At 33.3% G+C, this 26267-nt stretch overlaps 1 protein-coding gene across 1 annotated transcript in view; it reads left to right on the forward strand.

The window, feature by feature from the left end:
* The first annotated feature begins 10635 nt into the window (after positions 1-10635).
* The window catches only part of LOC111046635 (putative phospholipase B-like lamina ancestor), a 73300-nt gene continuing 57668 nt past the window's right edge, over positions 10636-26267 (forward strand). Inside the window, exon 1 of the mRNA XM_022332227.2 lies at positions 10636-10967. The gene's annotated coding sequence lies outside the window, so the exon portion shown is untranslated. The remainder of the gene's footprint in view (positions 10968-26267) is intronic.

Here is a 26267-nt window from a genome sequence, read left to right on the forward strand (position 1 = left end):
CTGTAAAAATTTCAGGAGCTCCGCCCCATCTATGCAAAATTTGATTTTAAATTCTCAATTATCAGGCTTCAGATACAATTTAAACAAAAAAAATTGAGTGGATACGATTGAGCATGAAAATCTCTACAATTAAAGTTCAGTAACATTTCCACCTAAAATTGAAAATAAGCTCGAAATTTGAGAAAATGTGATTATCCAATTGCAAACTGTTGGAAACTGTTGATTCTATTAAATGATTCACTATGAAGAGATAGCACACCTCGTATGTCGCCAGCGTTATTGTCCTGTCACCAGCTGACTCAGATCTTTGTTTATAAGTAGACTAGAGATGCGCGTGAACACTAGCGTCAGGTGATCAATATTCTCTTAACGGCAAGGAAAGTTGTGTGAGTGCGCCACACCAGATTTTTAGATTTTAGTGCTTGGATATGTTCTCTAAATCTGATATGAAAATTTCTACTTGTTTGTCCGATAAAGAATTTGTCGCAATCACTACATTTAAGTTCATAGATTGCAGATTTTCTGAACTTATCTTGCTGTACATTTGAATTTGATTTCTTTTTATCGGTTCAAATGCATTATTTGTTGTCCTATAACCTAAAATGAATTTATTTTTTGTAAAGGTTTTTCTTATAGCTTCATTAAATATTGTGTTGAATATTTCTTTATCTATGAAAATTCACATTTATATACTGATTGTTCCAAAATAAATATATACTGTAGTTTATGTATTTAAGTGAGGCATATAGTAAATGGTCAGTCACGCATATACATAGCGTGAAGCCTATGATTAATTGAGTTCACACGAATTATTTCAGAAATGGATCAGCATGCAAGCTAAAAGGAATAAATGAGTCTTTCTGTTTGTAGGGTCAACAGCATGCAATGAACATGCTCAAATTTTACTATAGTGAGGTCCACGTTATAATAGCAGTACTTGATTAACTTTGGTGTTTCTATCCTTGTCTATCATTCGACAAAGCAGATAGCGCTTTCCTTTTCTAGCTCCGCATCGTACATATTCAATCATTTGAATAAAAATTCAATGGGAGAAAAAAGTTACTAGAGAATGTATGGAGGCATACAATATTTATTGACTGCAAATGCTGCAATATCTAAGAGAAGCAAAAAATGAAATTGAAAAAATACCTCCCAGTTGCCAGTTAGGAATGCTTATACCCTTACACCAAACTAACAATCTCTGGATAGCAGCGCTCATTTTATACGAAGCCATAGCGGCCAGCCAGTCTACAGATGGAAACTACTGGAATATTACAATTATGCAAATGCTAATGAATTAATAATTATTATTAAACGGAAATCTCAATTAAATGCTGTAAATCACCCCGAAGACTTCTGCTACTGCAAATATTGACAACAGGGTAAACAGCTAGATGGAAATTCCATAGAAAAACAATAGCATAAGTAGATATCCCATGGTACAGGGCGTTTATGTCGCAACTTTTACTGTTATCTCAAGCCGATAGTTCATGTATTACTTTCCCGTGAAGCTTTATGACGCTGGTAGTCTATTGTGCTTCTCATATTGTGCTGTTCATACACTCTTACCCGGTCAAAACAGTAATCTACAATAATCGACAGTAATCGGCTTGAGATAACAGTAAAAGCTGCGACATAATCGCCCTATATCATGGGATATCTACTTACGCTATTGTTTCTCTATGGAAATTCGATGAGCGCTACTATTCAAAAATTATTGAATTCAGCCCGGGGTCATTCCCGGGCTGTTCCCCGTTTGTTCCCGGGCTGACAAATAATTTTTGAATAGTGTAGCGCTCATCGAATTTCCATCTAGCTGTTTACCCTGTTGTCAATATTTGCAGTAGCAGAAGTCTTCGGGGTGTTTTACACCATTCAATTGAGATTTTCGTTTAATAATAATAATTATTTCAACGTGGACCTCAATACAACAACCTTCAAAATATCGACGAATTCCGTCTAGAATCGTTCTATTCTAAGAATCCAACCCGAATCTGAAATGACCAATAATGTCTCTATGCATAAAAGCTGTAGAATGGGCACCCAGATATTGATATTAAAATTATTCATAGCTTATTATCGTGCATTTAGGTCGTTAAATTCGCTCAATATAATGCGAACCAACGAATCTCAAAGAAAAGGGTTCTAGAATAAAAATAAGATATCCTACATTTTTTGCAGCTTTGAAATTCCGAAATATTTATTCATTTTTTTGGCATGGTTCGTGTTTGATGTTGGTGGGGGGGGGGAACTGGAAGTGGGTAGTGTGGAAGAATGTATTCTTATATATTCTGGAGAACAGATGGAAATTACTGACATAATATATTATTGCATTTATTCAAATACTGATGAAATACAAAAATCAAGCACCTCAATAATGTTTTATTATTGAACGAGAATCCAAATTAAATGCTGTAAATCACCCCGAAGACTTCAGCTACCGTGAATATTGACAACAGGAGAAAAATATGAAACATAAAAAATGTTTTCCAATTATAGAATTTCAATAATTGCAATATCTCAGAAATTTCCATCATCTGTATATCAAATCTCAGAAATTTACATCTGTATATCAAATACATTGTATTCCATCTCTATAGCAAACACATCTATTTAGGAGAATTCTGGAGATCTTAACACTACGAGTTACTTATTCAAGTGGTTTCAACTCTTAAAAAAGTAAAAGAGAAATAAAAGAAAAAACAGGATAGGGGTAACTTACCCTCCTTCTTTCTCTTCTTCAAATTTCCCTTTTTCTTCTCCTTTTTCTTCTCCTTTTTCTACTTCTCCTTCTTCTTCACCATCTTCTTCTCCTCCTGCTTCATCTTCACCTGCTTCACCTCCTCCTTCGGTCTCCTTCTCCTTCTCCTCCTCCTTTTCCTCCTCCTCCTCCTCCCCTCCTCAAGAAGTAGAAGAAGAAGACAACGAATGAAGAAGAAGAAGAAGAAAACAACGAAGAATGAAGAAGAAAAAGAAGCGGGAAATGGAGGAGAAAGCAACTGGAATAGGAAGAAGAAGGAGTGAGTGAGGGAGAAGAACAAGAAGGAGAAGAAGTAGAACGGAAAGGAGGAAGAAATTTCAAGAAACTTTTGAACATTGCTCTATAATTTAACTTATTCAGCTCAATAACATCGTATTTTGCACCTTTTTCAAAAACATTTTTCTTCTATTTTGTAGAAATTTTTTCTAATTTTCTACAAAAATGTTGTAAAATTTAGTCAAGTTGCACGGTTCAAAAGTTATAAGCGAAAATCTGAAAAGAGTTCATTTTTCTGAGATTCAAAACTGAAACACTGAATTTTCATCTGTAAAGTGCTGCCACCTAGCAGAAGAAATAGTGGAAGTTTGCCTTGATAGTTACAGAAGCTGCCGCTAGGTGTCGTGCGACCCTCTCTTTGAATTTCGCTAGGCTCAAAGCTCTGCAATTCCAAGGCTGGTTGATTTTTCAAGTCAGACTTGTCCCGAAAAATGGTAGCTATTTCACTTTTTCGACTATAACTTCTGAACGGTTCATCATACACTAAATTTACATTACCTTTCTTGTAGATAACAAAATTTCCTATATATTTGAGTATTATTTTTTCAATATTTTATTCTAAATAACAAAGTTATGGAGCTTCAAAACCGAAAAAGCTACTGACATTTCATCCAAAATGAGGTCCACGCTATAATTTTCCGACTATAACTTTAGAACGGTCTATCTCACACTAAATTTACCAATGACCTTTCTTGTAGACAACATCATTTTCTATATATTCAAGTTAATTTTTCAAGATAATTTTTCCAGTATTTTATCCTAATAAAATAACAAAGTTATCAAGCTTCAAAAATGAATGAGTACTGGAATATCAATTAAAGTGAGGTCCACGTTATAATTATTCGACTATAACTTCTAAATGGTTCATCTTACACTCAATTTACTCATGACCTTCCTTGTAGATAACAAAATTTACTATATCTTCGTTAAGCATTTAATAGTATTCGCGGTCGAATAATAGAGTTATTGAGCTTCAAAAGTGAACGAGTCACACAAAATTTCACCTACAGTGAGGAAACCACGCTATAATTGCAGTGAAGACAGATAGAAGAACAGCGCTGCCGATTCTCTGCCCTGCTACTGCCTTTCATAGAAGGATAGCTGATACCGGTATATCTTATGTAATATTAACTGTTCATCCTTGTTTAAAATAATCAATAATCTTTTTTTATTCAATAGCTTATAATAGGAAGATGACAATTCCATACAAACCAATTAGGAACAATAATTATTTTGATTGACGCAATCTCTCTTAAAACTTCTGGAATCTTCTAATTCAAAACTACAAGTTCTTGAATAAAAACAATTCAAGTTCTTGAATTTTTTAGACAATCCATTCAAAATTATCACTTGCAAACGTCCAAATGCCAGATAAATTGCATGATTGATTGCAATATTCTGACTTCTGACGCAGCCTTCAATTTTTGAACGATATGACATTTTTTGTCTCAATTTCTTAGCTACTCTACTCAACAATGTATAGTGAGGTTCACGTTATAATGGCAGTGAAGAAAGATAAGAGAACAACGTTGCCGATTCTCTGCATTCAAGTAATGCATAACAATACTATAACTTCCATTGCCCTCCCACTATAATCTTCATTACTTTTTCTCTTTCCCATCTTCTTCTCCACCTTCTCCTCACCGCAATTCTTCCTCTTTCTCTTCTTCTTCTTCTTCATCATCACCTGTCTTCTTCTTCTTCTTCTTCTTCTTCTTCTTCTTCTTCTTCTCTTCTTCATCTGCTGTCTTCTTCTTCCACTTCTTCTTCTGAAGGAACAACGACCCTTCATAAGGTAGCCGAGGGCTACCAACGTAACTGACCTTCGCTCCACATGCAATACACAAATAGCACTGGTACAATAAACTCTTACCTTTGTTCTTTCATTCTCCTCCTCTTCTTCTTTTTCTTCTGCTTCTTCTTTTTCTTCACCCCCTCTTTTCCATCCTCTCTTCTTCCTACCCTTTTTTCTTTTTCTTCTCCGCTCTCCCTCTATCTTTTCCTCTTCTCCTCCTCTTTCTCTTCCATCTTCTCCGTCTTCTTATCTCTTCTCTCGATTCTTCTTTCTCGTTGTTTTGGATATCACAATAATTTAATATTTGACAGTAAAATTGTTTAACAGCGATTCAATTTCTCTGTGAAAAAACTATTAACTGTAATGAATTTTGAAACAAAATGAAAAGATATTCAATAATTATTTATCTAAAACTAAAGTTTTCTTAGGTAGAGTATACTCAAGTATAAACATCTTAAAATTAATAGATTTATAACCATGTAAAATTTCTAAATAATTAAGGAAGGCTACATAGTATTGAACATACTTCTCTTCAACCTGTCTGCTATAATTTTTTGTCTCCTCCTTCTCCTCTTCTTCTTCTTCATCTTCTTCTACCTTCTGCAACATCGTCTCTTCTTTTTCTCTCTTTCATTCTTTACCACCTCCTCCTCCTCCATCATTGTCAATTTTTCCTCTTTTTTTCTCAACCTGTCTGATTATGTTCCTTTCTATTGGAACCTCTTCATTCTGTTCTCAGACACCCACTGTGAGAGGGATATTATTACAACCAAAGGTTGACCGACCTGTTGCTTCTTCTTCTTTTTTCTTCACTCACTTCTATTTCTTTTTCTTCTTCTCCTCCTCCTTCTTATTCTTCTTCCATTTCTTCTTCTTCTCCTCCTTTTTATTCTTCTTCCATTTCTTCTTCTTCTTCTCCTTCGTCTTCTTATTTCTCTTCTTTTTTTCATCTCTTCTATATTTCTTCCTCACCTTCGTCTTTTTTCTTCTCCTTCCTTCCACTTTTTCTTCCTCTCTCACTTTTTCTCTTCAATTTAATTCTTTCTCACCACCATCTTCTTCCAATTCTTCTCTCTTATCATCCTACTTCATCCTTTCCTTTTTCTCCTCTTTCTCCATTTTAATTTTTTCTTTTTACTCTTCTTCTTTTCCCATAGAAACCACTGGAAGTGTTATATTATTGTTGACTTGATTCTAACTATTTTTCCAAACAGATCAGAGAAGGATAATGTATTGGCAATACCACAGATGAAAGAAACACTACTTGAAAGAAAAGATGAAAGAAACACTTTATGCTTCTTCCGTGGCAATACTAAGGAGACGGAGAAGAAGAAGAAGAAAAAACCAAGAAAAAAATGAAGAAGATACAGAAAAAAGAAGAAGAAGAAGAAGAAGAAGAAGAAGAAAAAGAAGAAGAAGAAGGAGATCGGTGAGTAACCTATTCTTCATGTTGTTCTAAATTCCCACGGGTGCATAGGCTGCCTGCAACAAACAGTCCATCTTTGCTACTTCTTCTTTTTATTGCATTCTCTGCACCTTCATCTTCTTCTACTACCACTCCTTGTTCTTCTTTTTCAGTACATTTTCTTCTTCTATATTCCCACATTCCTCTTTCAGGTGACTGCACTCATTAGAAATTCACTCACTCACTTTTTGCCCTTTTTCGCACACCAGTGAGGTATGCTACTAACATTACATCAGTCAGTGCTCTCTGAAATCTTCTTCTTTTTCTTCCTCTTGCTTCTCCTTCTTCGTCTATTTCTTGTTATTTTTCATCTTCTCCTTCTTCTTCTTCTTCTTCTTCTTCTTCTTCTTCTTCTTCTTCTTCTTCTTCTTCTTCTTCTTCTTCTTCTTCTTCTTCTTCTTCTTCTTCTTCTTCTTCTTCATGTTTGTCTTTTTCTTCTACTACTTAGTACTTCTATTACATGAGGAGAAGAATGTCTCTGATCTAGTAAAAAAAAGTAAAAATCAAGTCAACAATAATATATCACTTCCAGGGGACTCTATGGAAGAAGAAGAAGATGAAGAAGGGACAGAAGAATTAAGAGGGAGAAGAAGAAGAATAAATAGGAGAAAAGAGAAGAAGGATAAAGTAGGATGATAAGTGAAAGAAGAATTGGAAGAAGATGAATATTTTTTATTTTTTAGTAAGAATGGTGAAACCATAACCCTATTTCGGACTTTTAAAATGTTATCTAAATTTAGGAGAGAAATGGTACAAGGAGTATCCTTAGTTTTTCTCTCTCAATCAGTGCTACTTCGTGAAAAATATAAATAAATAAATGATGGTGAGGAAGGATTGGATGGAAGTAGGGGAGGAAGAAGAAAAAGGTGGATAGGGAGAAGAAAATAAGAGACGAAGGAGTGGAAGAAATGGAAAAAGGTGAAGAAAAAGGGTAACAGAATACGAAGGAGAAGAAGAAGAAGAAGAATAAGAAGAGGGTGAAGATGATGAATTAAAAGAAGAAGGAGGTGAAGTAGGTGATGAAAAAGAAGCCGAAGAAGAAGCAACAAGTCGTTCAACCTTATTCCCTTCTTCCCCTTCTCGTTCTTCTTTTTTTTTCTTCTTCTTCTTCTTCTTCTTTTCCCCCTCTTTTCCATCCTCTCTCCTTTTCCACTTTCTTCTCTTCTTCGCCATTTCTTTATTTTCTCCGCACTCCCTACATCTACATCTACTCCCTACAAAGGAGTTCAAGTTTTCTTTTTTTTTATTTTTATTATATTTATATATATTTTTTCTTGTTAATTTGTTTTCTTTTACTTTAGTTCATTGTTTATGATGTTGTTTTAGTTGTAGCTTAGAATTGTATGGAGGGTTAAGTGTAAGAGAGGGCCGGCTGCGCCCTAACTTCGCCCTCCTAGGTTTTTAATAAAGGCAGCGATTCAATTCAATTCATCTTTTTTTCTTCTCCTCCTATTTCTCCTCCATCTTCTCCATCTTCTTATCTCTTCTCTCGCTTCTTCTTTCTCGTTGATTTGAATATCACAATAATTTAATATTCGACAGTAAAATTGTTCTACAGCAATTAGATTTTTCTGTAAAATCTCGACTGTCATCAATTTTGAAAGAAAACGAGAGATATTCAATAATTATTTATTTCAAAATAAACTATTCTTAAGTAGAATACATTCAGGTATGAACACCTTAAAATAGATTTTTAACAATGTAGAAATATAATAAATTTACTCAATTTTATGAAAATTCATAATTTTATCATAGAAAAATATATTTTATTGACGAATAATAGATAGCACTATCCTTTTCCACCTCAACTACGTTACCAGATCGGTTTTTAACAATGTAGAAATATAATAAATTTACTAAATATTATGGAAATTCATAATTTTATCATAGAAAAATATATTCTATTGACGAATAATAGATAGCACTATCCTTTTCCACCTTAGCTACGTTGCCAGATCGGTTTTTAACAATGTAGAAATATAATAAATTTACTAAATATTATGGAAATTCATAATTTAATCATAGAAAAAAATATTTTACTGATGAATAGGATATAATTGATCATTTTAAACAAGAATGAACAGTTGATATTACATCTGATATGCCGGTATCCTGTATAGAGGTCAGTGGTAAGGCAGGGAATCGGCAACGTTGTTTCCCTATTTTTCTTCACTGCCATTATAACGTGGACCTCAATATATAGGAAGGGAGTATATACAGTGATACATAGTATGAATACCTCATATAGATCCTACATATAAACAGATATAGAGTTTCTCTTTATCACACTATAGATATAGAGATCTCACTCTGAAACCTAGATATATCGAGAATAGACCTAATTATATAGGTATAGACACAGAATTACAAGAAATCACAAGAATTACAGAATTACATTATAGGAGTTTTCTCTGGTATAGATTTACCAGATCTGGTATAGATTTACTCGCTTCGCTCGCCATATTCGTCTAGCCAGGGGGCTCCGCCCCCTGGACCCCCGACTGGATCGTTCAGGAATGAGATCAGCAGGCTCGCTTCGCTCGCCTGCACTTTTCATTTGAGCATTTTTATCATATGTTAGGACAATCCAGTCGGGGGTCCAGACTAAATGTCTGGCTAAACGGATATGGCGAGCGAAGCGAGCCTGACGGCTAGTAATATAATATTCCCAGGATTGAAGTAGCAGTGCCCAATCAATTTTTCCGCGATGAATGCATTTAAATCTTCAACTTGGTGCCAACCTAACAAAGTCAACTCAACTTAATGCCAACCTGACAAAATTATTAATTTAGTTGCCAGTTAACAACTGTTTCGAAGAGGTACTCTATCCAGATTATAGTTCTATAGTAACATATGATATGGAAATTATAATTATAATTAAGAGATTGGGAGATGAAGAATATACATGCTAAAAGACGAAGTTTAAACCCTTAAAAACATCCCTTAGAGTTAAAATATTGCCAAAAGATTTCTTAGTGCGCCTCTAGAGGGCCAACTGAACATACCTACCAAATTTGAACATTTTTGGTCTGGTAGATTTTTAGTTCTGCGAGTGAGTGAGTGAGTGAGTGAGTCAGTCAGTCAGTCAGTCAGTCAGTCAGTGAGTGAGTGCCATTTCGCTTTTATATATATATATATATAGATATAGATACAGTCACACAGTATAGAATCTATATATCTATAGATATAGTTGTCACTTGAAAGGTGGAATATATATTATATATAGAAAGTCGTCTCATAGTGAGGTGCACGTTATAATGGCAGTGTTTGATTAGCAATGGTATTGCTATCCTTGTCTATCATTCAACAAAGAGGATAGCATTATCTCTTTCTCGCTTTGCTCTGTTGCCAGATCGTCTTTCAACAATGTAGAATTAATTATTTATAACCAAAATATTTCTATCATTCTACAAAACAGCTAGCTTTGTCTAGATATTAAAATATGGATATAACAAAATATTTCATCTTAATTATTGCTTATTCTAGCTTAATAAAATATAATTGATTATTTTGAACGAAAATTATTAAGATTACATCAATAAAGCTACCTGGTATCAGCTACCGTCTAGTAGGAAGGCATTGACATGACAGAGGATCGGCAACGTTGATCTCCATATCTTTTCGGTAGAGAGTTAGTGGGGAGGATATTTTTAATATTCTTTCCGAAGAATGGACATTGATATGTCCAAAGCTCCGCCAATTTATGTAGATGCATAACAATATGATTATTATCTATAGTTATTATATTACAAATTGCTTTTTCATATCATATACAATTCAATAATTATTTTCTTAGTCTATATTATGTAAATTCATCTATAATTTTGCTGTATTGCAAGCTATTGTATATAAGTGTATAAGCCAGTATATATTGTAATCTACATAAATAAAGTACTCAATCAATCAATCAATCAATCAATCAATCTTTCTCCACTGCCATTATAACGTGCACCTCACTATTATAGTATATATGTATAGATAACACAGTGACACAATATAGATTCTACATGTCCATAGATATAGTTCTCATTTTGATTACTAGAACCGGTCTATCATTGTGTTAGTTCCCTCCACACGTGCCAAAAGCCTCTCTATTCTTTTCTCACTCGCTCTCTCTCATTCTCTCATGATTCTTTCTCTCTCATTCTCCTGTAATTCTTTCTCTGTAGTTCGTTCTCACTCGCTCTCCCCTCATTTGTAGTTGTCTGCTCAGTGTTCTTTCTCTCTCTCAGTCTCTCTCATTCACCCGTGATTCAATCTCTCTCTTTCTCCCGTAATTCGTTCTCTCTCACTCTCCCCTCATTCGTAGACGTCTGCCAGGCGGCTGCCAGTTTCTCGATTTCTCGGTCATTTTGTTAGCTGTACTAGAACAGTACACATCTCTCGAACGCGTGTTCGAAATTTTTTCGTTTCTTCACAATTTCTTACACTTTCCTCATAAATTCCCACGTGAATATTTTTAAAACAGTTCGTTACCAATTTCAAACAGTTTAGCATCGTGCCGACTTATCAAAATTTGTTTCAAAAAAGTGTTAAAAGTGTTATTTTGAGTGCGTTTTGAGTGCCGGTTTTCGAAAATCTTCAACCATTACCCGTTTTAGGGTTCATTGTCAAACACATCTATACTGTAATGGTAAAACCTCCCTTACCTAATAACTGCAAGACTACTGGTGAGTGATATTTTCTATCTATTTCTATTTAGGTCCACGTTATAATGACAGTGGAGAAAGATAGGAGAACAACGTTGTCGATCCTCTGTCTTGTCAATGCCTTCTATAGACTGTAGCTGATACAGGTTTATTGATGTAATATTAACTGTTCATTCTCATTTAAAATAATAATCAATTATATTTTATCAAGCAAGAAATTATATTTTTCAATTATTTAATAACGAATTTTCATAATTAAGATGAAATATTTTGTTAATAATTATCAATTATTCTACATTGTTGAAAGACTATTTGGCAACAGAGCAAAGCGAGAAAGAGATAGGGCTATCCGCTTTGTTGAATGATAGACAAGGATAGCAATACCATTGCTAATCAAACACTGCCATCATAACGTGGACCTCAATTAAAATAATTTTATTTTTAATTATGATTAAAATTTTGTACTCAAATGAATTGTTTTGGAATTTATAATAGGACACAAAAAGTTGAGAAAACTATAATAATGTTGTATATATTTGTTGAACAATATTCCATAATAATAATACTGAGGGTGATGTCCACATAAACTCTTAGGCTTGTGCGTGAGTAATGAGTGAGAGGGATGATGATGAGAGATGACTACTTTTTAGGTAGACGGGACCGACGGTTTATCGTCTCCTCGTCATCTGTTCTTCTTTAATCCTGTGTAATTTACAGAATTAAAAATCAAGGTCCGGTTGCACAGAAGCCTCTCAAATTTTAATCATGGTTAAAAGCAATGAGATCCAAGAAGACGTTTTTGTGAGAGATGACTTCTCTGATTGGTTCTCGTGACATCTAATCTCGGCTCTAATTTAACAAGCTTCTTAGCAACTGAGAAACTGAGAGCTTGTATCTTCAATATCTTTTATCATCTTAGAATAATATACTGCCTTATTATGGTACTTAGTATTAATAAAAGTGGGATAGCCTATATTATACAAAAGACACTAAAAACAAACTATTAAATATTTACTTACTTGCAGGTAACCCATGCTCCGCAAGGGTCTATTTTAAGATGACTTAATGAAATCTAGAAGAATTGAAAATCGACCTATAACCATCCCTGGTTATTTAAGGATCTATATGCCAAATTTCAAGTTAATCAGTCCAGTAGTTTAGACGTGATGATGCGTCAAACATAATTTTCCTATACCGCCCGTGTATAAGCCAGTTCTTTCCTTTATTTTAGGATTTATATTATACAAAAAACACTTGGAACAAGCTATGAAAAATATTTGCTTATTATTTACTATACATGACTTTAGTAACGTGCTACCGGCATTCCTGTTGGAAGGGTGACCTCTTGAGGATGAGTACTGCTTTGATAATAATTTGATCTGTTATATTTTATTGGTTGAAACTATATTATTTTTATTCGTAAATCAGTTTTCTACTTGTTGTCCACTTGAGATTAGTTCTTCTATATGACATGAGTAATATTTATTTATCTATTCTGTTTATTTATTTATGAGATTATGAGTTTTAAAACTTCAAACAATTTCCCAGTGTTTTGGAACCCACCTAATTATTTCCTATTATATGAAGGCCCTATTCTTCTATATCATTATTCTGTTTTGCATTCTTTACTTTCAAGGAAGAACCTTTTGTCTCAATTCCTGTAAATAAATAAAAAAAATGAATAAAAGAGTGCATTTTGAATAAGATTATGAGCTTCAAACTACTTCTCCAGTGGTCTGGAACCCACCTAAACCGTAGGTCATATTCTTTATCAATTATTTCATCATTATTAGTTATGTTTCTTTTCTGGCTCAAAATTTTGTAAAATTACTCAAAAATTTTCAATTTTTAGAGATTTGAGTGAAATATTTTTGTTGTTAATTAGTTTTAAAATATCAAAATTAAAAATTTTTAGTTTAGTTATTAGTTTTGAAGTGTAAATTGGACTTTTTGAAGTGAAAAGTGAAATCTAACCTCATTCATTTTTGAAACTTTTATTTGTAAAAATTTGGGAGAAGACAGTTTTGGGCTATGCCTGTTGTCTTCTCCCAATCATATTTTAATTATGATTTGTGGTTGTGAATAAAATAGATAAATAGATAATATTATTACATTTATTCTTCATTGATTCATACAATACGTACATCATCAAAATTATAGGGAGAGAAAAAAATAAGGTAACCTTGTTCTATTTCTCTTCCAGATTTAGATAAGGTTACACATAGTCCGAAATAGGTTACGTCTTGTAGTTGTTCATTTCACAAAATTTTCAGTCCTTAAATATTTTCACAAAGTGATTTTTAAATTTAGATGCTTCAAAGCCAAATATTTCACATTTGCTAATACAATTACAAATCATATGAATATGATCGGGAAAAAACAATCACTAAAATAGAAAGTATTCACATAGAAGTAATTTTGCAGTACATTTTTTATTATCAATTTTTATTTCATTTTATTATCTGTTTCATCAATTTTATTTTCATCTCGCGTTCTTCAGTTGAGTTGGGTTGTTGATATTACTTTTTTGGATGATTAATGAATGAATTCGACCGAAAAAGTTGAATGAATCATTGCCCTCATTCATAGCTCCAAGAATTACGGGGCTTCGCGTACCGTATATACTTCTATAAAGTGAGGTCCACGTTATGGCAGTTTTTTAGCTATGGTATTGCTATCCTTGTCTATCATTCAACAAAGCGGATAGCGCCATCTCTTTCTCGCTTTGCTCTGTTGCCAGATCGTCTTTTAACAATGTAGAATTAATACTTAATTTATTAACAAAATATTTCATCTTTATTATGAAGATATTGAACAAGATAATTCATTTTCATTTCATTTATTGTATAAAGCACTATTATATATATATATATATATATATATATATATATATATATATATATATATATATATATATATATATATATATATATATATTACAGAATATATCGTTTATTATGACATTGGTGGATAAACTAGGCTGAGCCTGTACTATTTCTCTCCAAAGATTTTAATAAAATGTTAATGTTGTCCAAAAGTTAAGGTTATGTAATCACAAATCACTGCTTTGTCACTTGATTTTTGGTCCAGGAATAATAATTTGAAGATTTTGAATTTTAAAGGTTGACGTAATACTCTTGATAAATAATAGAATGAATCACAATAGATTAAAAACTTGCATTTATTTTAAAAATTTGAATACAAAATCACAAACCTACTCACTATTTATTGATTATTTTAAAAGAGAATGAACAGTTAATATTACATTAATAAACCTTTATCAGCTACAGTCTTCAGAAGGCATTGACAATACAGAGGATCGGCAACGTTGTTCTCCTATCTTTCTCCACTGCCATTATAACGTGGACCTCACTATAGAACTGAACAGTATCTAAACTCTGAAATATGTAAACATTTGAAAATATCTTGAATAAATTCTCAAATATAGTACCTCCAATTTCACAATAACAAACGTGGATAATATCATCAACACATATCCAAACAGATTCTTCTATCCAAAATAGACCATAAATTTTTATAACTGCATTTGTTTGGATTTTGATTTCCTTGACATACTTTTGAGGTAGCCTATTTTCTTTGAGAACAGAATTCAAGGTTAATTGGATCTACAGTGAGGTATAACAACATTTTTCTTAGATTATTTCAAATTTGAAAGGTTCACAAAGATGTTTGAAAAATTGAGTTAACAAATTTTGTAGTAAGATAGTATTGAGTAATTTTCATCATGAGAGAGATAAATATTTTCAATAGAAATTCACAGATATTTCGTAGTTATTCGAAAAATTTAGATAAAAAATTAAAGAGTGCGGAAAAATGTAGAAGTTTACTACTTGAGATAAATTAATATTTATCTGAAGAATGTCGGAAAACTGAAGCTCTGATCTGGAACGTATAAAGTTGAGTGGTTGTCACTTATAGTGAGGTCCACATTATAATGGCAGTGTATGATTAGCAATGGTATTGCTATCCTTGTCTATCATTCAACAAATCGTATAGCCCCATCTCTTTCTCGCTTTGCTCTGTTGCCAGATCGGCTTTTAACAATGTAAAATTAACAATTAATTTACAAAATACTTCATCTTAATCATGAAAATTCATTATGAAAAGATTGAAAAATATAATTTCTTGCTTACTAAAATGTAATTGATTATTTTAAACGAGAATGAACAGTTAATTTATTAAATCAATTAACCTGTATCAGCTACCGTCTGTAGAAGACATTGACAAGACAGTGGATCGGCAACGTTTTCCTCCTATCTTTATCCACTGCCATTATAATTTGAACCACACTATAGAATAGTTTTCCTATCACAAGGGGATTATGGGTGGGATGAGCTGAAATTCTTGTTTATAACAAGTTTTTTTACGTCTAAAAATTTGGCTTATCGATTTATTTCAATTAGACCAACGAAAAATCGAATATCCAATAGAATTGTGAGATTTGGTTCCACAAAAAATACTCCCATCCAATGAACTTAGAATTTTCCTCTACCCACTCCCGTGTTTCGGATGGACACGTTAAGCTGTCGGTCCCGGCTGCCTAAAAAGCAGTCATTAGGTCATGTCAGAGGCCCTGAAATTGATCAGTTGCGACCTGAAAACTCTGACACCAGACCTGAGCCAGCCAGGTCACACGATATTATCTTTATATAAAAGCGAAATGGCACTCACTCACTGACTGACTGACTGACTCACTCACTCACTCACTCACTCGCAGAACTAAAATTCTACCGGACCAAAAACGTTCAAATTTGGTAGGTATGTTCAGTTGGCCCTTTAGAGGCGCACTAAGAAATCTTTTGGCAATATTTTAACTCTAAGGGTTGTTTTTGAGGGTTTAAAGTTCGTCTTTTAGCATGTATATTCTTCTTCTCCCAATCTCTCAATTATAATTGAAATTTCCATATCATATGTTACTATAGAACTATAATCTAGATAGAGTACGTCTTCGAAACAGTTGTTAACTGGCAACTAAATTAATAATTTTGTCAGGTTGGCATTAAGTTGAGTAGACTTTGTTAGGTTGGCACAAAGTTGAAGATTTAAATGCATTTATCGCGGAAAAATTGATTGGGCACTGCTACTTCAATCCTGGGAATATTATATTAATAGCCGTCAGGCTTGCTTCGCTCGCCATATCCGTTGTCCAGACGTTTAGTCGGGACCCCCGACTGGATTGTCCTAACATATGATAGAAATGCTCAAATGAAAAATGCAGGCGAGCGAAGCGAGCCTACTGATCTCATTCTTGGACGATACAGTCGGGGGTCCAGGGGGCGGAGCCCCCTGGCTAGACGGATACGGCGAGCGAAGCGAGCCTGACGGCTAGTTATTATTATTCTCTCTTTCATCTCCATTTTCATGGGTCATAATAAGTTATCAATGGCTCATTTAGCAAGATAAACATTGGTGTTGCTATCCTTGTCTATCATTAGCCAGAGCGGATGAAGCGGTATCCTTTTCCAGCTCTGCAACGTTGCCAGAGCGTTTTCTATCAATGTAGAACTTTAATAAACTGACAAAATATTTAATCTCAATTATGAGAATGTATAAGGCTATTTGAAAATTGAAAAATACTCATAAATTTTCCTTACAAATTAAGTACGATATTGATCATTTTAAACAAGAATGGACAATTTTTATTACATCAGATATCAGCTATCCTCCATAGAAGGAAGTGACAAGGCAGAGAATCGGTAACGCTGTTCTCTTATCATTTCCTACTGCCATTATAACTTGGTCTGTATTATATTTATTCACAAAAACCTTGAACTACGTTCATTCCCTATAGAAAATACCTCAGTTGACATTGAATAATCAATTTTATTGTTTTCAACTGCAATTAAAATAGACGGGCAACCGCTGTACAAGGAAAATCTTACCATAGTGAGGTCCACGTTATAATGACAGTGGAGAAAGATGGGAGGACAGAGTTGCCGATTCTCTGCCTTGTCACTGCCTTCTATAGAAGATAGCTGATACCGGTATATTATCAGATGTAATATACTAGTAGTTCTGTGAACAGTAGACCTCACGCAGTATTCTCATCCACAAGTACCTGATTGGAACTATCGACCTTATGGAAATACAGCAATAGACTGGCTTCTCCACACATCTGAGTAATCACTTGTCAGCTGATTTATGATGTATAATTCTATAGTCAGATTTTTACTCTAATATTGACGTATGAAGGAGGCTCCTTTTTCCTTTTATATTATCCTTGAAATGCAAAATTTCCAAAAACCTTGTATATACGTCGACGCGCAATTAAAAAAGGAACATACCTGTTAAATTTCATGAAAATCTATTTCCGCGTTTCGCCGTAAATGCGCAACATATAATCATACAAACATTTAAACTTTCAAACATTTGAACATTAAGAGAAATTCCAAACCGTCGACTTGAATCTTAAGCTGCATTTACACCAAAGTTATTAACAAAATGTTGATAGCTTAATTCTTATAGATTCGATTAGAATTGAACATAACTTATCATACACATGATGAACATATGTGTTTGTCGAGTTCCGTTTAATCTAATAGAATCTATAAGGATCAATGTTACTAACATCTTGTTAATAACATTGGTGTAAACCCAGGTTTAGACCTCACTTCGATCGGGTAATTAACTGTTTAAACTTATTAAAAATGATAAATTGTATTTTATTCGCCAAGAAAAAATATTATTCAAAGATCAGATAATACATTTCCATAATTGAGATCGAATATTTTGTTGATTAATTAGATTGATACATTGTTGAAAAAAGATCTGGCAACAGAGCGAAGCGAGAAAGAGATAGCGCTATCGGCGTTGTCGAATGATAGACAAGGATAGCAACACCAATGTCAGTCAAATACTGTCATTATAACGTGGACTCACTATAAGATATGAACAAGTAGTCAGGAAACAATATTATTTGAGATCTGAGAATGAGGAAAATACTGCTTGAAGAATATCTTATTCTTATCACAGCGTCGTGCTTAAAACAAGCTTTTACAATATTTTAATTAACTCTATTCCTAGAAAACACTCCTTATATCTTCTCTTTCATGAACAACATATAGGAATCTGTCTTGATTTCAAACTTAAATTTATGAATAAATTTAATAGCATAGTCAAGCTGCGTGGTACAGTAGTTGACAAGTTTAATTGACCGAACGTAGTTAGGTCTATGTTTTTAAGTCGGATTTTCTTTTGTCTGTCCGTATGTAACGCGATTACGGCCAAACACGTTCATAGAATTCGATGAGATTTGGCAGGAATATTCCTTTTTCAACTGCGCGTCGATGAATACACAAGGTTTTTTGAAATTTCGCATTTTAAGGATAATATGAAAAGAAAAGGAATTCCTCCATACTTTGATATCACTATATATCATCTACTTTGAAGATAGGATAAATCGGACTATAGAATCATTCATAATGATTGTTTGTTTTATTCTAATTTATAATTTAGATTGTGATTTGGTGTAGAAATTTGAATGGACATAACCTATAATATTTGGACAATTTAAAACTAAATTAGAAAATTGAAGAAGTTTTAGGCAATAGCCTGTTTTTTCTTTTCCGATTCTTGTATTTATTTGCTAACCTTATAAATAAATAAATAATCAATCAGCTGACAAGTGGATTATTCATTGCATGCATTACACAGATGTCTGGCCGTGTCTGTCTGTTTCTATAAGATAGGGTTTCAATATTTTTTATGATGCGTGCCCATCAGTATCAATATTCTCACATTTGAAAAACAAATTTTATAGGTGATTGAAAATAAAATAAAAAATGATTAGATGAACGAAATATTGCTGAAGAAATAATAATATTCTTGATTGAAAAAAAATTAATTTTTAAATAGTTGAGAAATATTTTTTTCTGATGAAAGAAGAAGGAAAAATAGGTGTTGCTTCTATGAATTTTATTTTGAAAGACTAATTAAAACATTAAAAGAAACAGTTTGAATTTCTGAAGTGAGACTCAACAATGAAGAATGAGGTTATGTAGACAATGAAGAATGAACTGTGATTAATGAAGCCAATAGCACAGCTGACTCATATATGGCCGAATAAAAGATTTCAAAATAAGCGATTGCTCAAATGAATATTCGCATCAATTCAACTTCTTCGAAAGTGATTGAAGAGGTAACTGCAGGCAAGCATGGACATTGGAATACAATATAATTGATTAATCGATGAATTAAACAGAAACTAGATATATTCTGGGGATTTTTCAGTAAATTAACATTAATTTTCTAAAGCTGACCCTGAAACAGAACAGAAATTGGTAATTTTTCATAATATGTGACTAACAATTGTATCCCACAATTGTATCTCAACTATTTTTGAAGATATCAATCAATTTTTTTTTAAATTGAAGAGGAAGAAAAAAATAGGTGTCGGTAATATAATTTTATTCTAAAATACTAATTTAAACATTAAAAAAACAATTAGGTTCTGGTCAATTAATGTCAGGTTCAAGTCATTTACATTTATAGTAATTAAGATGATTGAATAGAAGAATTGAACATTGAGATAGGATTCAAGAGTTAAGATGAAGAGATTTTTCAAAAGTAGAGACTCTTAGAGTATGGAAAGAACTATAATGTTAAGAACTAGGAGTTGAAGAAGTGGCGAACAATGTACAAACCTTTACTTTTGATCACATTTTCTTATGACAATGATAAATTTTAATTGAATCAACTAGTTATATATATATATTTGAACTACCGCCTATACAGAGTAGCCAACATAAAATATTGCACAGAAATGAAGAAGACACTGATTCAATTTATTACCAACAACATTTATTATACATGAATATGATATGATTATTACAAACATTTGCATCATAATCTAAATTATTATCCATTGTACATTTCTACACTACAACATTCGAAAAGATCAGACATTGAATTTGAAACACAAAGTGTCGGTTGCACAACAGCCGTTAAATTTTAACCGTGATCAATTCTACGAGAACCAATCAGAGAAGCGGTCTTATCAAAAAGGCCTTCTCTGATTGGTTCTCGTGAAATTAATCACGGTTGAAATTTAACCGGCTGTTGTGCAACCGGGACAAAGACAGACACATTCATAAGGCGCTGTTCACCTTTTCTAGTATTTTCATTCTGTATCGTATTTGATTCAACAATATAAAGTGTTCAATAAAGATCATTGAAATAATTCTTCTGAGAGTTCTTATTCTTTCAAAAATACACACAGAACTCTTGAATCAAGTCAAATAATTACTAAGCTGAACAAGTATGACCAAAGCTTACTGAGCCTGGGCCAAGACCAAATCTCTCCTAAACTAAGCTTTTTCTAATCTGAGATTTTCCTAACCTAAGCTTTTCCTAAAATATGCTTCACCTAACTTGAGTTTTTCCTAACCTAAAGCTTTTCCTAACCTAAGCTTTCACTAAACAAAGCTTTCCCTAACTAAAGCTTTTCCTAACATAAGCTTTACCTAACCTTAGCTTCTCCTAACCTTAGCTTCTTCTAACCTAAGCTTTCCCTAACACTTGACTTTTTCCTGACCTAAGCTTATCCTAACCTAAGCTTCTCCTAACCTTTGCCTAAACTAAGCTTTTTCTAATCTGAGATTTTCCTAACCTAAGCTTTTCCTAAAAATATGCTTCACCTAGCCTAAGTTTCTCCTAACTCAAAGCTTTCCCTAACCTAAGCTTTCACTAACCAAAGCTTTCCCTAACCCAAGCTTTTCCTAACCTAAGCTTTACCTAACGTTAGCTTCTCCTAACCTAAGTTTTACCTAACCCAAGCTTTATCTAACCTTAACTTTTCCCAACCAAAGCTTTTCCCAACCTAAGCTTTTCCTTACCAGAGCTTTTTTCCCAACATAAGCTTTTCCTAACCTTAGCTTCTCCTAACCTAAGTTCCTCCTAACTCAAAGGTTTTCCTCAACTAAGCCTTCACTAACCAGAGCTTTTCCCAACCTAAGCTTTTACAAACCAAAGCTTTCCCTAACTAAAGCTTTTCCTAACCTAAGCTTCCTCTAACCCAATCTTTTCCTAACCCAACAGTTTCCTGAACTAAGTTTCTCCTAACCCAAGCTTCTCCTAACCTAAGTTTCTCCTAACTCAAAGCTTTTCCTAACCTAAGCTTTCACTAACCAAAGCTTTCTCTAATCAAAGCTTTTCCTAACCTAGAGCTTTTCCTAACCTGAGCTTCCACTAACCAAAGCTTTTCTAACCTAAGCTTTACTTAACCTTAGATTCTCCTAACCTAACCTTCTCCTAACCTAATCTTCCCCCAATTTTAACTTTTCCTAACCAAAGCTTTTCCTAACTCATGCTTTTCCCAACCTAAGCTTTTCCAACCTAAGCTTTTCCTAACCTTAGCTTCACCTAACCTAAGTTTCTCCTAACTCAAAGCTTTTCCTCACCTAAGCTTTCACTTACCAAAGCTTTTCCTAACCTAAGCTTTACTCACCTTAGATTCTCCCAAACTTAGCTTCTCCTAACCTAAGCTTTTCCTAACCAAAGCTTTTCCCACCTAAGCTTATTCCTCACCCAAGCTTTTCTCAACCTAAGCTTTTCCTAACCAAAGCTTTTCCTAACTTTAGCTTCTCCTAACCTGAGCTTTCCTAACATAGGCTTTCTCTTGAATCATTAATCGAACAAGTTGAAATAGGAATCTGTCTTGATTTCAAACTTAAATTTATGAATAAATTTAATAGCATAGTCAAGCTGCGTGGTACAGTAGTTGACAAGTTTAATTGACCGAACGTAGTTAGGTCTATGTTTTTAAGTCGGATTTTCTTTTGTCTGTCCGTATGTAACGCGATTACGGCCAAACACGTTCATAGAATTCGATGAGATTTGGCAGGAATATTCCTTTTTCAACTGCGCGTCGATGAATACACAAGGTTTTTTGAAATTTCGCATTTTAAGGATAATATGAAAAGAAAAGGAATTCCTCCATACTTTGATATCACTATATATCATCTACTTTGAAGATAGGATAAATCGGACTATAGAATCATTCATAATGATTGTTTGTTTTATTCTAATTTATAATTTAGATTGTGATTTGGTGTAGAAATTTGAATGGACATAACCTATAATATTTGGACAATTTAAAACTAAATTAGAAAATTGAAGAAGTTTTAGGCAATAGCCTGTTTTTTCTTTTCCGATTCTTGTATTTATTTGCTAACCTTATAAATAAATAAATAATCAATCAGCTGACAAGTGGATTATTCATTGCATGCATTACACAGATGTCTGGCCGTGTCTGTCTGTTTCTATAAGATAGGGTTTCAATATTTTTTATGATGCGTGCCCATCAGTATCAATATTCTCACATTTGAAAAACAAATTTTATAGGTGATTGAAAATAAAATAAAAAATGATTAGATAAACGAAATATTGCTGAAGAAATAATAATATTCTTGATTGAAAAAAAATTAATTTTTAAATAGTTGAGAAATATTTTTATCAGATGGAAAGATTATCACGGAACTGGATAAATTATCATATGGGATACAAATTCAAACGTGAACTGAGTTTATTATTTTTTTTTGAATAAGTGCAATATTTCTAAAGTTTTTAATTTATTGTGATACATTCTGTGATCCATTTAGAGTATAAAATCAACCTTCAAAATTCAAAATTTTTTAAATCATCATTCCTGGACCGAAAATCAAGTAACGAAGCATAACGTGTGTGATTACATAACCTTATCTTTTGGACAACATTAACATTTTATCAAAATTTTAGGAGAGAAATAGTACAGGCTCAGCCTAGTTTTTCCTCCAATGTCATAATTGTATTATGATTATAGTATTTTATACAATAAATGAATTATAATGGTAATTAACATAAGTGAGTTTTTTATCTTGGAGGAAACAAATAACAGTTTTTTAAGAGAAAGTTATAATTCAACTGTGAATTGTGATTCAACTGAACCAACTAAAACAGGTGACATCAGATACTTGTGGATGAGAAAACTGCGTGAGGTCTACTGTTCACAGAACTACTAGCTTCTTAGTTGAATTTGTATAATCTACATGTTCAAATTACTGAAATTAATGAATTGGAGTGATGGAAATAATAACTCTATTATGAAAATCTATTATTGAGTTGTGAGAAAATATATCATCGTAAGGGATAAAATATATTTGATATACATCATTATTAAGGAGAATCAGCCATTGATATTCCATCAGGTGTACCAGAATAACTCTAGTGACAACTATGTAATATAGAAGGCGGTGGTAAAAGAGAATTGGCAACTCTGTAGTCCTATCATTTCAACGGACTCCATAACGAGAATCTCACTATAGGAGCTGACCCATATAGTGCTGGCATCTGTGGCGATATAGGGAACTAGTGGACATTGTGGGGGATCTGAAAATATGAGGACCAATAGGAATCGTTGTAGTGATGGCTATGCCTGCCAATCACAAGGCGTCTGGCGAATAGGTCCGTTCTCATTGGTTAGTAGCTCTCTTTCATTGTTATTCAAGTACTAGCAGGTAACCCGTGCTCCGCAAAGGTCTAATTAAAAACTGAAAACTTGTCCGAGTGGAAAATTGAAGTGTTTGAAATAGGCCAATAACCATCCTCGGTTAATTAAGAATCTTTAGGCTAGCTTCACACGCTTTCAGTTTCATTCGGTTCGGTACGTTTTCGGTTCGGTTCGGTTCGTTACCGAAAACGAATGAGGCTTTCATACATGTCAGGTTTTAATTCGTACGGTTCCAATTAGGTATTTTCTTCTCAAACACAGCTGTGTCTGGATTTTCACAGTTCATGCTTGTATATTTAAATATAACAGCTTGTGTTAAATTGTGATATGTTATTTCTTGAACAACAAAATTTTAAAATTAATAAAAAATTTGTTAATTATTTGAATAGTTTCTTGTTCAGAGAGATGATTTTTTTGAATTGAAAATTTGTTCTTGTTTTGACACATGGTATATAAACTTCATCTCTTCTCTCCATTGATGAAATCATGTAATATCGAAAAATCATGTATTTTTCGTGGAAAAATAAAAAAAAAATAATAGAAGAATAAAAATTCTCCCTGAGTTTTAATTTATATCTTTCATATTTTTTTTAGCAAACTATTCATTGAGAAAGAAATGTTCCTGTGAACAAACAGAAATGAATTGACCATATGTTTTTGACTTGGAAAATTTTGAAACAGATAATCACGATATCAGTTTAAAGTAAAAACAAAAAAATCTGGTGTGGTACACTCACACAACTTTCCTTGCTCATTGAACTATTTAAAATTTTACATCTATTTTCGCTTAAAAACCTTTCCCCTTATTTTGATCAAATATTTCTCTTGTAAAAAAAACATCCACGGAACAAAGTGCCCTTTTTATAACCCTACCTTAAAATTTCTAATATAGTTCGCTAAATAAACCTAAGTGTCATTATCAAACGAAAATAATTTAGGGGAATAACATAATGACGATTGACGGCAACATATTTACAACTACGATCAGACTACCGTATATGTGTATATAAAATTGTTTTCAGAGTACTTTTTCCTTTATGTAAATTGTGAAATTCGATGATTTTTTTTAAATTCGTCAAAACAGCTGTTCTACAGATGAAATATCTTGACTATGACTGTGTTCTTTTTATAAACTGCTCTACCTACCCACGGTATATGGAAGAAGAAAAAGTAAAAACCGTGTTCCTACCTACCTCATGCACGAGAAGGAGTTTACAAAGTCCATTTCTCAAGGATTGGGTGGACCCCATTTGTACCCCAGGAAAAAGACTCATGTCAGTTGATAGAGCTAATAAATAACTATACAGAGGATGGATTTGAAAAAAATCGTTAGAGCCGTTTTTGAGAAAATCGTGAAAAACATGGATTTTTAGTAACTGTCATTTTTCTCAAGAATATTACAGAGCTCCTGCAATTTTCTCAGAAATGAGACTCATGTCAGTTGATAGGGCTTATAAATAGCTATCCATGGTATAAATTTGAAGAAAATCGTTAGAGCCGTTTTCGAGAAAACCGTGAAAAACATGGCTTTTTAGTCATTATTCGCCATTTTTCTCAAGAATATTACGGAGCTCCTGAAATTTCCCCAGAGATGAGACTCATGCCAGTTGATAGGGCTTATGGATAGCTATCCATGGTATAAATTTGAAGAAAATCGTTAGAGCCGTTTTCGAGAAAACCGTGAAAAACATGGCTTTTTAGTCATTATTCGCCATTTTTCTCAAGAATATTACGGAGCTCCTGAAATTTCCCCAGAAATGAGACTCATGCCAGTTGATAGGGCTTATGAATAGCTATCTATGGTATAAATTTGAAGAAAATCGTTGGGGCCGTTTTCGAGAAAACCGTGAAAAACGTGGTTTTTTAGTCATTATCCGCCATTTTTCTCAAGGATATTACAGCGCTCCTGAAATTTTCCCTGAAATGAGACTTATGCCAGTTGATAGGGCTTATGAATAGCTATCCATGGCATAAATTTGAAGAAAATCGTTAGAGCTATTTTCGAGAAAAGCGTGAAAAACATGGTTTTTTAGTAATTATCCGCAATTTTTACCGCCATCTTGAATTGAATTTTATTGAATTTCTTATTGTCGGGTCCTCATGGTATAAGGACCTTGAGTTTAAAATTTCAAGTCAATCGGTTAATTAGAAATGGAGTTATCGTGTTCACAGACATACACACATACACACACACACACATACACACACACACACATACACACACACAGACCAATACCCAAAAATCATGTTTTTGGACTCAGGGGACCTTGAAACGTATAGAAAAATTGAAATGAATTGGTTCTTGTTTGACTTGGAAAAATTTTGAAACAGATAATCACGATATCAGTTTAAAATAAAACAAAAAAAGGCAAGCGTGTGTAAAAGACTGTTTTTTCCCGTTTCCCTAGCAACGAATTCGAATATGATGAAACCTATTCGTGTCGAGGGGGCGTTCGGTGCTATGCGGTTGCTATTCGGTACCGAATCATCGTTTCACACTTATCGGAATTTGCCGAAAACGAAACGAACCGAAAGTGTGTGAAAGTAGCGTCTCGCCAGCAACGACTTGAAACCTGATGGAATTTATTAGTGTCAAGTGGGAGTTCGGTTCTATGCGGTTTCTATTCGGTACCGAATTCAAACCGAATTACCGTTTCACACTTATCGGAATTTGCCGAAAACGAATCGAAAACGAAACGAACCGAATGAATGTGAAACTAGCCTTATGCAAAATTTCAAGTTAATCAGTTGAGTAGTTGAGACGTGATGATGCGTCATTCGTGGATTTCCTATCCCGTAGTCTACGTATATATGCC

The sequence above is a fragment of the Nilaparvata lugens genome, chromosome 10 (assembly GCF_014356525.2).
Source record: "Nilaparvata lugens isolate BPH chromosome 10, ASM1435652v1, whole genome shotgun sequence".
NCBI lineage: Eukaryota > Metazoa > Arthropoda > Insecta > Hemiptera > Delphacidae > Nilaparvata > Nilaparvata lugens.